Source organism: Stegodyphus dumicola, chromosome 9, assembly GCF_044657685.1.
Source record: "Stegodyphus dumicola isolate Sdum_Otavi_A_Nest chromosome 9, ASM4465768v1".
Lineage (NCBI taxonomy): Eukaryota > Metazoa > Arthropoda > Arachnida > Araneae > Eresidae > Stegodyphus > Stegodyphus dumicola.
Genome location: NC_140776.1, coordinates 103,749,448 through 103,761,903, shown reverse-complemented (window position 1 = coordinate 103,761,903; position 12,456 = coordinate 103,749,448). Strand labels below are relative to the sequence as shown.

Here is a 12,456-nt window from a genome sequence, read left to right as displayed (position 1 = left end):
GTAATCCTAATGTAATCTATATTTGTAAATAGTAATAAATGTGTGTTATCAACTATGGTCGTTGCCTTTCCCCACATTTTGGGGGCTCGACCGTGCCTTTTGTGCATGCGTTATAATCGAACCCTAGACACCAGCAATCACTAAAGACGTTCAGAAAGCTAACAAAGGCAAGACGTGCCTTTATGACGATTTAATATTCTTCTTCAATCTAGACGACGTATGTGAATGAAGATGTGCCTTTATGACGATTTAATATTCTTCAACCTGGACGACATATGTGAATGATGTTACATGCTACTTGTCCATTCTTCTGATTTTGGACGTTAAATCGAAATTCGATTTTGGATTACATTGGATTGGCCAAAATATATATTGGATTATAAGGACTGCCCCGAAGTTAGGTAGGCCCATTTTTCCATAATTCGTTCATAATTTATTAGTATTACGATTTTAAGCTGTGTTTATACTGTTTAATTCTCATTCATACATACCCTATTTCATATTCATATTGTCCTATTTTACTGTTTAAAGAACTATAGCCCTAAAATTAGGTGATATCCCATTGATAGCGAATTCTCTTAAATATGGCACAACACGAGTTATTAAATTATTTAATACCGTGCTCGGATATTCCGATTTTGATCATTCTTCGCGAAAGCGAATGCGAAATTTTGCCGCGTTCCCGGACAGTTTCGATTTGGCAAAACATAAAGAACTTCTATTAAAAGATTTCTCTTTATCAGATTTTATATCAGTGGCGAATTTATTACATTTGGAAGCTTCTACTAATAAAGATGTTTTATGTGAAAAATTTTTCATGCGCTCACTAATCTGACGGGTTTTCACAATTCCCTAGATGTTAGTTTTTTATCCGATGACGATCATTCAATTTCAAATACCGACAGTGGACCGACGCCTGTAGGTCTAAGTTCTTCTGTTCCCCCTTCCCCTCCCTCCACGGCGCCAAGCCCAAATCGCGTTGTTTCTTCTGACGCGGAAGTAATAAATTTGAATTCGAGTCGCTCCGGTGTTTATATGACGGCGAACACCAAGATTCGCCAGATGAGTCATGATTTATGGTTTATTTTGAGAAATCTTTCAAACACTTGCAGAAACTTTTCAGGCAATGATTCCTATTCCGTCCGTGCTTTTTTCAACGATATAAAGGATAATTTCCAATTATTTCCAAATCTTACCGACCAGCAAAAATTAGTTTTTGCGAAACGACTTGTTGTGGGTACTGCTAAAACTTTTTTGTTTTCACAACGGAATCTCAATTCATACGACATGTTTAAAACAGAATTACTTAATGAGTTTTCCGATAAAATTACGTCTATTGAAATTCATAAACAACTCGAAAGAAGAAAAATGCGCTCGAATGAAAGCTCTTTGCAATATTTTATCGCCATGCGCGAAATTGCGAATCGTGGTGACGGTGTTATCGACGAGGCTTCTATCATTCAGTATACCATTCAAGGAATACTAGGTACCCCATCCGATAAAATTATTCTCTACGGTGCAAAATCATATTCTGAATTCAAGGAAAAGCTACGCACTTATGAATCTGTAGTTACGACTAGACATACAAATATCTCTCATCCATCAAATTTTAAAAATACGAATAATGGCCCCAGACGTAGTACTGGACGAAAACATTCAGACCAACAACACGACACGAAATTTAATAATACTGGTCTATCTAAAACTAAACCACAAACTTGTTTTAACTGCTATGAGGTCGGACACCTCTCACGGTCCTGTCCTAATCGTTCTCTTGGCCCAAAGTGTCTAACTTGCGGTCGTTTTGGACATAAATCTATGGCTTGCCGCCCCACTACATCAAATGAGACTTCCACTCCACCTGCCGAAGTAAATACAGTACAAACTTCTCACGGTAATATGTGTAAAACTGTCGTTATACTCAATAGCACAGTTTCTGGATTAATTGACACTGGAAGTGAGGTCACATTACTGAACGAAAACACATGGATTCAACTTGGTTCCCCACCACTTTCAAATAATTCTGGAGTGTTAACTGGTTTCGGATTCTCGAAAATTCCTATTATTGGCTATTTTCAAACCATTATCAACATTGATAATCAGGACTTTCCGGCTAATATTAGAGTTGTTCCAAACCATTCTATGCAATTTTCTCTTATTGTAGGCTGTGACGTAATTACAAATGATAAATTAACTATTACACCAGACGGTATATATTTTTCAAAACCTTCCGAGCAATGCTTTGAAACTGCTCCTGAATCTTTCATTTTTGCAATAAATGACGATGTTCCAGCTTTCGATATTGGTTCAAATGTTTCCAAAGAAACTCGTGCTGCGGCAGAACGTTTGCTGAATTCTTATGTCCCAAATAAAACAAAGACGACAGATATTAAACTTAATATCACTCTATCCGATGATAAACCGACTTTTCACCCTCCTAGACGCCTTCCTTTTGTTGAACGGGAAATTGTTGACAAACAAAGAAATGAATGGTTGAAACTTAAAATTATTGAACCTTGTTCATCTCCATATGCCAGTCAAGTTCTCGTGGTGCGTAAAAAAGATGGTACACCCCGTGTTTGCATCGATTATAGAAAACTTAATCGACTTTTAATTAAGGATCATTTTCCTCTTCCTCTTATTGATGACATTTTGGATAAACTGCAAGACGCCCAAATTTTTAGTACTCTTGACCTACGTAACGGCTTTTTTCATGTGCCAGTAGCGGACGAAAGTAAACCATATACAGCTTTTGTAACTCATAACGGACAATTCCAGTTTCTTCGAATGCCATTTGGTCTTTCACATTGCCCTTCAGTATTCCAGCGCTTTATAAATTATGTTTTTCGTGATTTAATTGTCAAAGGTTATGTTTTACCCTACATGGACGATGTAGTTATTCCCGCCAAAAATGAAAATGAGGCCATTCATCGTCTCAACCAAGTACTCAAAGTTGCTAGTGAATATAGTCTAGAAGTTAATTTTCGTAAATGTCAATTTCTTCACAAAAAAATCGAATTTCTTGGACATATCGTTGAAGGTGGTAAACTTTTTCCTTCCCCTTCGAAAACAAAATCTGTAATTAACTACCCCGAACCTAAGAGTACGAAAGACGTCCAACGCTTTCTCGGTCTCACGGGATATTTTAGAAAATTCATCCCATCATATTCTAGCATTGCAAAACCCCTTAGTGATCTCCTTCGTAAGGACACCCCCTTTCAATTTCATGCTGATCAGAAATCCGCATTTCACAGATTAAAATATTTACTTTCTCAACAATCAGTTTTAAGTATTTTTAATCAAAAGAGTCCTATCGAAATTCATACCGACGCATCCATTGATGGCTTGGGGGCAGTCCTACTACAAAAATCTATGAACGATAACAGCTTTCACCCTGTCTACTACATGTCAAAGAAAACATCGGACAATGAGCGTAAATACACCAGTTATGAACTCGAAGTCCTTGCAATTGTTGAAGCTTTAAAAAAGTTCCGTATTTACGTCCTTGGTTCACATTTTAAAATTATCACTGACTGCAACGCTTTTGTACAAACTTTAAATAAAAAGGAACTCAATTCGAGAATAGCCCGATGGGTTTTATATCTCCAAGATTTTGACTATGAAATTGAGCACCGTACCGGCTCAAAGATGGCTCATGTGGATGCCCTCAGTCGCAGTCCATGTTGCATGACTATCCAAGACAGTGTCCTTCTCCAATTTCGCAAAGCACAAGAAACCGACGAGCATATTACGGTTATTAAAGCACTCCTTCAAACAACGCCTTCGTATGATAACTTTCTCGTTAAGAACAATCTCCTGTACAAAAACGTCAATGGCATTGACTTACTTGTGGTGCCTGAGGATATGCAGGCAAATGTCATTAAAACAGCTCACGAACGAGGCCACTTCGCCGTAATCCGCACGCAAGAACTTTTAAACAACGAATATTTTATCCAAAATTTGAAAGAAAAAATTGAGCGGTGTATCCATAACTGCATCCCATGCATCCTCAATAATCGAAAGCGTGGCAAGCAAGACGGACTTCTGCACCCCACTGACAAAGACGACGCACCCTTGCACACGTACCATATCGACCACTTAGGTCCCCTTGCCACCACATCAAAGAAATACAAACATATTTTGGCAGTTATAGACTCGTTTACTAAATTCGTGTGGCTTTATCCGACAAAGTCTACAGACGCAGATGAAGTTATCAGTCGGCTGGAATCTCAAAGATCAGTCTTCGGAAATCCTTCACGGATTATCTCTGATCGAGGCCCTGCATTCAAATCCACTGCATTTGCAAACTATTGTGACACACAGAGAATAAAGCACGTTCTTATTACAGCTGGCCTCCCACGATCGAACGGGCAAGTTGAGCGTTTGAACTCCATTATTATTGCTGTCCTTTCTAAACTCTCCATAACCAACCCTGAGCAATGGTACCGCCATGTTCCCGCCGTGCAACAAATTATTAATTCAACTTTTCAACGTAGCATCAATTCTACTCCCTCTGAACTTCTCTTTGGGACTAAAATGAAATCGCAAAACGACATAAACATCGCTGCTCTAATCGACGAGGAGATCAAATCTGCATTCATTCAGCAACGTGACGATCTCCGTAAGGACGCAAAACAGCAAATCTCTAAAGTGCAAGACGAAAATCGCCGTACTTTTAATTTGCGACGAAAACAGGCACAAAAATTTCAACTTCATGACCTCGTGGCTATCAAACGAACTCAGTTTGGCCCTGGTCTAAAACTCAAACAGAAATTTCTCGGACCTTATAAAGTCACCAGGCTCAAACAAAATGACACATATGATGTGGAAAAGTGTGCATTTTTCGACGGACCATCCAAAACATCTACTTGTGCTGAATACATGAAACCCTGGTCCAACAATATTGAACGTATCACTTGATTTTTATTCAACTGTCAGCATTATAGGTCCTCCTGAGTTTGGACAGATGACACCTGAGAACTTTCTAATAATTTCTTCCTCATATCAACTTTTTAATTCATTTTGTCATACTAATGTTCTTTTTATTTTTAGTTAACTGTTGTGGTGTGTTTAATCTATTTTTTTGCTCTATTTGTGTAAGTATCCTCAGCTTTGTATCTACAGATTATTTTTTTTATTATACCAATGTTACTATGCCATAATAATTTTTTTTAATTTGATGATATACTATGTTGCTTCAGGCGAGGTCGCCTGTCCGGTCATGATGGCCGAATGTGGGAAATGTTATGTCATGATATTCCCTAATCCCCTACTGTGTGACGTATGCATTGCGTCAGCATGTGTTTCCCGCCTTCGGGAGAAGACGGGGATTAGCTGGCGAGCGGAACGGACGTCGCTCGATCGCTCGTATACCATTTTCATTAATTGTAATCCTAATGTAATCTATATTTGTAAATAGTAATAAATGTGTGTTATCAACTATGGTCGTTGCCTTTCCCCACAATTCTGATATGCGCCCTCAAGTCGCCAAATATTTTTGGCGGGAAACTTTACGCTGCCATATTACTATCTAAATTTTTTTTCTACATTTCGAACTTTTAGCCTAAAATGTCTCCAAAAACGCGGTTTTGCACATGCAAAAACTACGTTTTGAACACACAATTTAGCTAAAAATCCGAAACAAAAACAAAAAAATTTAGATAGCAAAAACGTAAAGTTTCTAACCAAAAATATTTGACAAGAATCCATGTACACAGCGACATGTTTTAACTTAAAAAAGACATCTAGGAATGGCACAATGTAGGCAACGAATTAATCTACAAACTACGCACACCTCGCTTTAATAAATTAACACAACAACAATAAATTTCAAAGAATACCATGTACACAGCATCCTGTTTAAACTTTAAAAAAAATTCTACGAATTGCACAATTTAAGCAAGGAAGGAATCTGCGATCTACGCACTCCTCGCTTTAGTAAAATAACGTAACAACAATAAATTTCAAATAATACCATGTACACAGCGTTCTGTTTCAAATTTAAAAAACATCTACGAATTGCAAAGTCTAGACACTAAACAACAAAATAAACTAAAATATATTTCAAACAATTTAAAAAACAACAATAACGACAGAAATTCATACTAAAGAACCAATGAACATAACATTCTACAAAATAAGAACAAGGATAAAATAAAATGCACTTACCATGAATTAATGCGTTTTCGAATAGCAGAAATATAAATTTCATACCGCCTTTAACATGCCGCCACGTAATCACTGTCGTATTTACATAACAGCCAGACACACTATCCAGAAAATTTATACTATGGTTCACAAATAAATAAAATCACAAATCCCTACTTCCATCATGCACTGCCATTAAAAATAATCTCGCAGACCCTCTTTCCACACTTCCAAATACCCACTACCCCTCAACAGGATAGCCACAATATTTCCTTTTGCCGAACTTCAACAACTACCATTTTATCTTTCCCTTCCATCTTCTCAGACACAGAGGCGAATCAACGAGCTCCAGCGAAAGATTTTTCAACGTCAACAGGGTTGCCATAGAACACGAAATCGCGCCAAAAACCAGCGCAGAACACATATCGCCACATTTGGTGAAATTAGGGCGTATATTAGAGTTGTACCGAAAAAAAATTGTAAAAGCTAAACTGTAGTTTCATATCAAAACCGAAAATAAATTTTTTCGACGATACAAAAATGTTGAATTCAAGTCAAATGCAAATTGCAAAACTGAATTCCAGCAATTACTCAACATGGAAATTCAAAATGCAAATGCTACTAATAAAGGAGGATCTTTACGATGTAATCGAAGATGTACCTCCAAGCCCTATTACAGAACAATGGAGTAAACGAGATCGGCAATGTCGCGCGATGATAAATTTATTTATCGAAGACAGCCAAATAATTCACATTAAACATGAAACTACTGCTAAAGCCACTTAAGAAAAACTCAGGAAGGTACATGAAAGGTCTAATCTTTCAAGTAAACTATTTCTTTTGCGAAACCTTTACATTTTGAAGCTTGAAGAAGACGGAAATATGCAAACACATATAAATACATTACTGGAGTTAGTTGATAAACTCAAATCAATAGGTGAGAACATAAAAGACGAACAAGTTTCGGCACTTTTGCTTTGTTCAGTGCCTAGTTCTTACGATACGCTCATTACGGCTCTTGAAGCCAGAGCAGAATCGGAACTGAATCCAGAATTCTTGAAAGGGAAATTAATTGACGAATTTAACAAGAGAGTTGAAAATAATTCATCAGGTTCAAAGGCATTTAAAGCCTCATTTCAAAACAAGACAAAGAGAGAAAAATTTTGCTCATATTGTCATAAAAATAACCATTTTAGATCAGAGTGTTATCATCTAAAATCGAAACAAAGAAATGAACCGCGCCAAAGCTCAAAGAAAACATACGCGGATTCTAAAAAACGCCAAGCAAAGAATGTCGGTAACCTCGCGATGAATCAACAACAAACAAAAATTAAAACGCCGGAAATCGAATCCAGATGTGACAGCGTCGCTCTGTCTATTAACTTACATCAATTATCCGAGAGTTTTATTTTCCACAGTGGAGCAAGTAGCCACCTGGTAAATAATAAGAAATATTTCACGGAATGTAAACCCATAAATCCGTCAGATATTATAACTGCGAATGAGCAATGTATTAAATCAACGGCGATAGGAACTGTCCGTTTTAAAACATTAAATGCTAAACAAAAAATAACTGAAGTTCTCTTATCGGAAGTTTTATACGCTCCTGAATTAGAAACGAATTTAATCTCAATTAGGAAAATAACAGAAAAAGGACTTTCGGTTCTGTTTGAAGGAAATAAATGTATGATCGCGAAAGGAGATCAGATTATTCTAGAATGTCATGCAACTAATAATCTTTACCAAATTAAACCAATAGACAGGAATAATGAACCATCAGCTCATGTAGCATTTCAGTGCAAAAATGAGAACTGTGTTCAACTTTGGCATAGACGCCTTGGTCACAGAAACGATGATGCAATCAAGCAACTTGTAAACAAAGAACTCGCTGAAGGAATTAAACTAGATAATTGTAAACATGATATCAAATGCATTCAGTGCATACAATGTAAACTAACTGATTTTCGTATCCCAAAGAATCGAAATTCAGAGCATCTAAACCGCTAGAACTCGTTCGCACCTTCACACAGTACAAACACCGTCTGTCAGTGGATACCTATACTTCGTAACTTTTATTGATGATTACAGCAGGTTTACAATGATTTACCTAATGAAAAAGGAAAATGAAGTAATTTCTAAACTAAAACAATTTATTGCTCTTACAAACAATAAATTCGGGAGAAAGGTAAAAACGTTAAGAAGTGATAACGGTGGTGAGTACACAAGTAAGGAACTTAAAGAATATCTTATAAAACATGGTATAAATCACCAGCTTACTGTACCGTATTGTCCAGCACAAAATGGAGTCAGTGAACGCAAAAGTAGGTCTTTAATGGAGATGACAAGATGTCTTTTAGCTGACTCAGGTCAACCTCACAGATACTGGGCCGAAGCAGTGCTGACTGCAAATTATTTACAGAATCGTATGCCTACAAAACCAAATGCAAAAACTCCATACGAACTATGGAATAACAAGAAACCCAACCTCTCTCATCTGAGGACTTTCGGGTGCAAGGCTTTTGCTTACATCCATAAATCTAAAAGAGGTAAACTGGATGATACTGCTATAGAAGGAATACTCGTCGGCTACGACAGCAGAAGTAAAGGCTACAGAATCTTAATTCCTGGAGACAAAATTATAATAAGTCGATCTGTGCGATTTATTGAAGACACTGAAACTGACGAGCCTGTAAGCATCTATTTAAACGAGGATGAAGAAAACTCTAAGGAAGAAAGCTCAGAACGGGAAGAAATAAAAATAGAAGAACCCGAAGAGGGAGAAATATCAGAACACGAAGAAGAACCTTTGGAAGTCAGAAGATCGAACAGACTCACAAAAGGTAAACCTCCTGATCGCTACGGATTCCATGCCAAATATCCAATCTCCTCCGAACCCAAAACCTGGAAGGAAATTCAAAGTTTGGAAGAAAATGAAAAACGAAAATGGCTAACAGCTGTTCGAGAAGAAATTAATTCACTAGAAGAAAACAACACTTGGGAATTAGTTGATTTACCAAAAGGAAGAAAACCAATAGGATGCAAATGGTCTTTCAAGACAAAGCTCAATGCAGAAGGAAAAATTGAAAGATACAAAGCCAGATTAGTTGCAAAAGGATTTAGCCAGAAGTTTGGATCTGACTATGATGAAACCTTTGCTCCTGTAGTAAGATACACAACGCTATGAGCCTACCTATGTGCAGCTTCGTATAAAAACATGTCTGTCAGACATATCGATGTCAAAACAGCTTTCCTTCATGGAGAACTAGAAGAAGAAATTTACATGACTCAACCCGAAGGATACTCAAAAGCTGAAAATGAAAATAAAGTTTGCAAGCTGAAAAAATCCATATATGGTTTAAAAGAAGCCGCTAGAGCTTGGAATCTGAAAATTGGAAAAATACTTCTAAACATGTCATTTAAACAAAGTAAAGCTGACCCATGCTTGTTTTACAAAAACATCAATGGAAAATTAACGTATATAATATTATATGTAGATGATATGCTTGTAGGAAGTGAAAGAGAAGAAGATGTAATGGAAACAATCCAACAATTGAACGCTAAATTCGAAATCAAAAACCTAGGAGAAGTCACCTACTACCTCGGCATAAACATTGAAAGATTTAAAGATGGAACTTTTGCCATAAACCAAAAGAATAAAATCGAAGAAATAGTTCAAAAGTTTGGACTTCAGAACGAGAAACCAACATATACGCCAATGGAAACAAACTACTGCAAACTAGAAGCTGAAGATGATCTTCTAGAGGATAATACAGAATATAGAAAAGCAGTAGGGGCATTATTATATATTGCAACAATCAGCAGACCAAATATAGAACGTGCAGTCAATCTACTGAGTAGAAGAAACGAAAAACCTCGAAACACAGATTGGAATGCTGTCAAGAAAGTCATTCGATACTTGCACACAACTAAAGACTTTAAGTTGGTCTTTAACAAAATTCAAGAACCTATACTAACTGCATATTCGGATGCAGATTGGGCAAATGACAGAACAACAAGAAAATCCATTAGCGGATACATATTCAAACTAGGAAATAACTGCATTTCATGGAGCAGCAAACGTCAAAACTGCATTGCACTATCTTCAACAGAAGCAGAATATATTGCAGCAGCTAATACAGCACAAGAAGCACAATGACTTTTTAATTTGCTTAAAGACCTAGGACTAAAACAAAATCTGCCGATTACTCTCTATGAAGATAACAAATCATGCATCAAACTATCACAAACGGAGAAAAATAGCTCCAGAACAAAGTATATAGACGTGAAATACCACTACTTGCGTGAACTTCAACAAAACGGGATCCTGTGCCTAGACTACTGCAAAAGCTCCGACATGATTGCGGATCTACTCACCAAACCAATAGGCAAACCTGTGTTCGAGAATCGCTGCAAATGGCTATCCTACCCATCAAGTAGGGGTGTTGGTATGCATATAGTGATGGACTGTCGCCAATAGCGCGGTAAACTGTATGAACTGGAAACCCTGCAAAAAAAGTTAACTGTGTAACTCTCTTATTCTTTATACTTACTTTTCTCACTCCTTCAGGAAAGGACAGTGACTCTCTATAATATAACTCCTTTTTCAATATGTATTTGGAATACTAACGAATTTTTATCTATTTTTCATGTATTAATAAAGAATGTGTTTTGTGATCTTATAATTTCCGTCTACACCTATTTTGGATTACAAGTTAATTAGGTATGATCTCGCTTGATGCTGCGCTGGATAGAAGGTAAGAAGAATCATTTTGTTGTCTATTTTTTATTAATTTGTTGTGAAATTTCGAGGCTATAAAATGTTTTACAACAGTAACTTGTATAATATGGATTACCCTCCTTTACTTTTTTTCTCACCTTGACACTGAAAACCGTGATTTTTTATAAAACTCTGAAGATCATCCTCCAGATAAGATTACGTTAGGTTATTTCATGGAAACTATCTGCTTAATGGGAAGGATGTCTTCCTAGAGAACTTTCTAAAAGGAAAATGGCTCGTATTGACGTTACACATGAGAAAAACCAACCATGCACGCAACTGGTTCAGCTGGGTTTGTATCTCGGTCGAACTACCAGCATTCAGTTGTCTTAATCATTCTGCTACTGGTGAGGCCTAAACAGAAAAACAAATATTTATTAATTAATTATATTAATTACAATTTTTAAATAAACATCAATTGCTTTCATATCAGAAAAATAATGGGTTTTTAAGATTTGTTCAAAATACACTATGATAATTAAATTATAATTCAGTATAACTAAATTTAATATATTAACTACAATGAACTGGAATGAACAGTACAGTAATACAGGGTGATGAGCGAATAAGCCCTGATCTCAAAATTAAATATCTCTACAACAAAGATCGATAGAATTATGCGGTAAACGTTTATTAGCAAAACTGTAAAAATGGTGTACAAAAGTTTAGAAAATTTAGTTACGGAAATTGTTAACAGATGGCGCTCTAATCGCAATGACCTATCAATAGCTTTTAAAATGTGCTTCCAAGTCGAAAGTGACTAGTGAAAAAAAGCTATCATAAAAAGTGAAATAATGTATTACATTGAACAACGTGTTTTTTGTTCTGGAATTTCACCAATTAGAACACAGTCCTACGGCAACACGTCGCAGTTTTCCAAACCGATTCAATGTTCCAGTTGGACCCGATGCGAAAACCATTCGCATGCTCTTCACGAAATTTTAACGGACTGGCAGTGTGGCTGATGATCGAAAGGGAAATGTTGGGCCTAGGCAAACTGTAGTCACTCCTGAAAATGCAGCCAAAGTTTCTGGAATTGTTCAGCAAAATCCTAGGAAAAGCATCCGACGGATTGCATCAGAGACAGGTTTAAAGTATACAAGCACGCAAAAAATATTAAAAAATATCCTACGGCTGTTTCCATACAAAATTTAAAGTCATCAGGCCATACCCATGAAAGCTGTGCAACAAAGGGTTGACTTTACGAATCAGATTCTAACAATGATTGACAACGACAGATTTGATGTGAGCTGCATCTGGTTCACAGAGGAGGCACATTTTCATTTGAATGGAATCGTTAATAAACAAAACTGGAGATTTGGGGGTTCTGAAAATCCTCATTTGTGTGAAGAGAAAGCACTGCATTCGCTTAAAGTTACTGCATGGGCTACGGTATGCGCCAGAGACATTATCGGACCGTTTTTTGTACGAGAAACGATAGCTACTGAACGTTACGTTACAATTTTGGAACAATTTGTCAGCACTCAACTAGCGTTGGAGGATCGACCACATCGAACAGATAAAGTTTCTCG

General features: G+C 36.7%; 1 pseudogene; it reads left to right on the top strand.

Annotated features, from left to right (window-relative positions):
* The first annotated feature begins 9,556 nt into the window (after positions 1–9,556).
* LOC118201778 (uncharacterized) lies at positions 9,557–10,303 on the top strand (annotated as a pseudogene).
* The last annotated feature ends 2,153 nt before the right edge of the window (positions 10,304–12,456 follow it).